This window comes from Lithobates pipiens, unplaced genomic scaffold (assembly GCF_037356315.1).
Source record: "Lithobates pipiens isolate NorthernLeopardFrog02 unplaced genomic scaffold, aLitPip1_a1.2 Scaffold_55, whole genome shotgun sequence".
In the NCBI taxonomy this organism is placed as follows: Eukaryota; Metazoa; Chordata; class Amphibia; order Anura; family Ranidae; genus Lithobates; species Lithobates pipiens.
In genome coordinates this window covers 3846451-3849932 of record NW_027507877.1, presented here as the reverse complement: position 1 = coordinate 3849932, position 3482 = coordinate 3846451, and positions in this window count along the sequence as shown.

Here is a 3482-nt window from a genome sequence, read left to right as displayed (position 1 = left end):
GGTTACTGAGTTGGGAAGGACATTGACGAATTCACGTTTTTCCAGTACCATTGAGGAGACAGAGAACGTTCCAGGTACTGTGGGAAAAGGTTCCTGTTCACCCTTAGTTACAACTTGTACACATTCATAGGATTGTTTTCAAGTATTCGAGTCGACGTGCTGACTGCCATGATCTCTGGCTAGAGATCGGTTCAGCCTTGAGGCACCCAGCTGCGAGTGGCTACTCTCTGGGTGGAATTAGAGACTTTGCTAGACCTGCAGTTCAAGATGCCTGAGTTCTTCACCTGTGCCCTTTGTTCCCACCAGAGAGACTGTGTTATTGGGTGTTATTACTGCAAAATAAAACCTTTCAAAAGGACTTTATTTGTGTCAGCGTTCAAGTTGTTGGGTATCAACCCTGGGGACCCCTAGACGCGGAAGAGCAGGCCAAGAGGAGGTAACTGGTAAGCCCAATAAGTCAAGGCCACCCTGCAAGGGATGTGGCCGCTACATATTTAATAATCTGAACAAATAAAAAAAAAGGCTATTGATCCTGACAGAAATCTAATAAACGTCCTGCTAATAAATCTCAAGCCTTGGTCCCAATAATACCCTTTTCATCTTTCTGAACTACAGAACATCTCTTCCCATGTTTTGGCAATGAGAATGGGGGGTGTCCTGCACTCCTAGCACACTTCCTGTCTCAGGGTGACAACACTGATCCTCCATGGATACAGTAGAGTCAGTTAGCGTTGCCTCCGTAGGGAAAGAAATGTGTGTGTGTATAGGTTGGACTTGATGGACTTTGATGTGTCTTTTTTCAACCTCACCTGTCTTTTCTAACTATGTGTCACTGTAATGCCGCATACACACGACCGGACTTTGACGGACTAGGTCCGATGGTCTTCCCGATGGACTTTCAGTGGAGGTCCGATGGACTTTCTGAACGAACGGACTTGGCCACACATGAACGGACTAAGTCCTTCGAAAGTCCGTTTGTTTTGAATGCAAGACGGGACTAAACAAGCAAGTTCAATAGCCAGTTGCCAATAGCTGAACCTTGCGTCGTATTTGGTCTGTCGGACCAGCACACAGACAAACTGATTTTTTGACCGGACTCCAGTCCATCAGAAAGATTTGAAACATCTTTTATTTCCAGGTCTGTCTGATTTATTTATTTTCCCCCCCAAAAAACGATCGGACTAGCCCACACACGATCGTATTGTCCGACGGACTGATCCCATCAGACCTAGTTCCACTAGGTCTGATGGGATCCACAGATCCACAGGGATCCACAGATCCACAGTTCCACTTTGCGACCGGGCCTTAGCATTCCGCCATTGTTGGGGGGGGCCCCAGCAGGGTTACTAGTCGCACGGCTCTGAGCTGAGAGCGGACCTGTCATACAGCTTAGAGCTGGTGTCCTATCAAATACTGTCTCCCTCCCTCCCTCCTCCTCCGTCCTCTCTCGCACTGGATGAGAGAGGAGACAGACAGTCTGCTCATTCTCTCCCCCCCCCCCCCACCGCTCTCCTTCTGTCTATGTGCCCCCGGAAGTGTGAGCTCATTAGCTTTACACTTGACTTCCCGCAGAGCACACACAGGAGTAGAGCGGAGGGGGAGAAGGAGCAGACCGGCTGTCTCCTCTCTCATCCTGGGGGCATTCATGAACACTGGATAGGTTGGATTGATGGACACTGATAGGTGGGATTGATGCGCACAGCATACAAACAATGGGGTAATATGGCACACACTGGATGTGGCTATATATTACTGACAACAATATGGGTTGGGCTGGGTAATCAAACCCATAGATATCACAATATGTCCATGTAAGGAGAATCGTATGCTGTCTTTTAGGAGGCTGCCAGTTCAAAAAGTTAGAGACTCTGGAACATATAAGAGACAAAGAACAGCACCCTCTAAATTAGAGGGCACTGTTCTTTGTCTCTTATATTGATGAGTACTGATAGGTGGGATTTATGGACACTGATAGGTGGCACTAATGAGCACTGATAGGTGAGATTGAGCACTAATAGGCGGGATTGATGAGCACTGATAAATGGCACCGATAGTGAGCACTGATAGGTTGCACTGTTGGGCACTGAAAGGTGGAATTGATGCACACTGATAGGAGGCACTAATAGGCATGGATAGGCTGCATTGGTGATCACTGATAGCTGGCACTGATGGGCAATGATAGGTGGGATTGATGAGCACTAATGGGTATGATTGATGAGAACTGATAGGTGAGATTGATGAGCACTGATAGGCGGGACCGATGAGCACTGATAGGCGGGACCGATGAGCACTGATAGGCGGGACTGATGGGCATTGATGGCCACTGATAAGGAGGCACTGATACATGGCATTGATGAACACTGATAGGTGTCACTGATGGGCATTGAGCACTGATAGGCAGCACTGATAGACACCATTGAGGTGGCACCTATGGGCACTGATAGGCAGCATTGATGAGCGATGATAGGTGGCACTGATGAGCACTAATAGGGAGCATTGATAAGCGGCATTGATGTGCACTGATAGGTGGAATTGATGGACACTGATGGGTGGCATTGATGAGCACTGATAAGTAACACTAATAGGCAGCCTTGATGAGCGCTGATGGGCAGCCTTGATGAGCACTAATACGCGACATTGATGAGCACTGTTAGGTATCATTGATGAGCACTGATAGGTAGCATTGATTAGCGCTGACGGTTGGCACTGATGAAGGGTGGCACTGATGACGGGTGGCACTGATGATCAGGGCACTAATTATCAGTGTAAACAATTTACTGATATTGTTGCCACTCCTTTCCTCACACAGACACAGCGTGGGAGGAAAGGACTGCCGATAACCAGCAAGTCTGTTTACATGTGCTCAGCTGATCACATAGTAAAGAGCCAATGTGATTGCGCTGGATGCACATCCCAGGGGACACGTGGGAGGCAGGGTTCTGGGAGGATGTCCATGGACGCCCTTTCAAAACTGTAAGCCCGCAGCTCAGATGGAAGGGGGGGGTCTATCATTGTTTCTTGCATCGGGAGCCCTGAGGGTTCTAGTTACGAGTCATACAGTATATACTAAAACTCCTCCAGTCCCACTCACTATGGGACCGTTATGTCACTTTATTTCATTGGCCTACCCAATGGATAGTTTACCCCACCGCTGCAATCCACAGAACCCAAGTACAGTTTGTTTAGCAATCCATCTATCGAATCTCTCCCTAATCTAGGGTGACCAGACGTCCCCACTTTTCGGAGACAGTCCCCAGATTGAGGAATCTGTCCCCGAACCAAATCTGTCCCAGGTTTTGTCCCCAGATTGGTGGCGCCACTTCCACCACAGAAGCCATGGCACTATTTACAATTGTTGGCTGCTCATTCCTAGGCGGTGATCTCTTCTGCTTTCCTTGGGATTTTAGCTCCGGCCAGCCACCCGAGAGTCGGGCTGTATTGCCTCTGTTGCCCGTCCCATCAACACTTCCTAGATCCTCTCT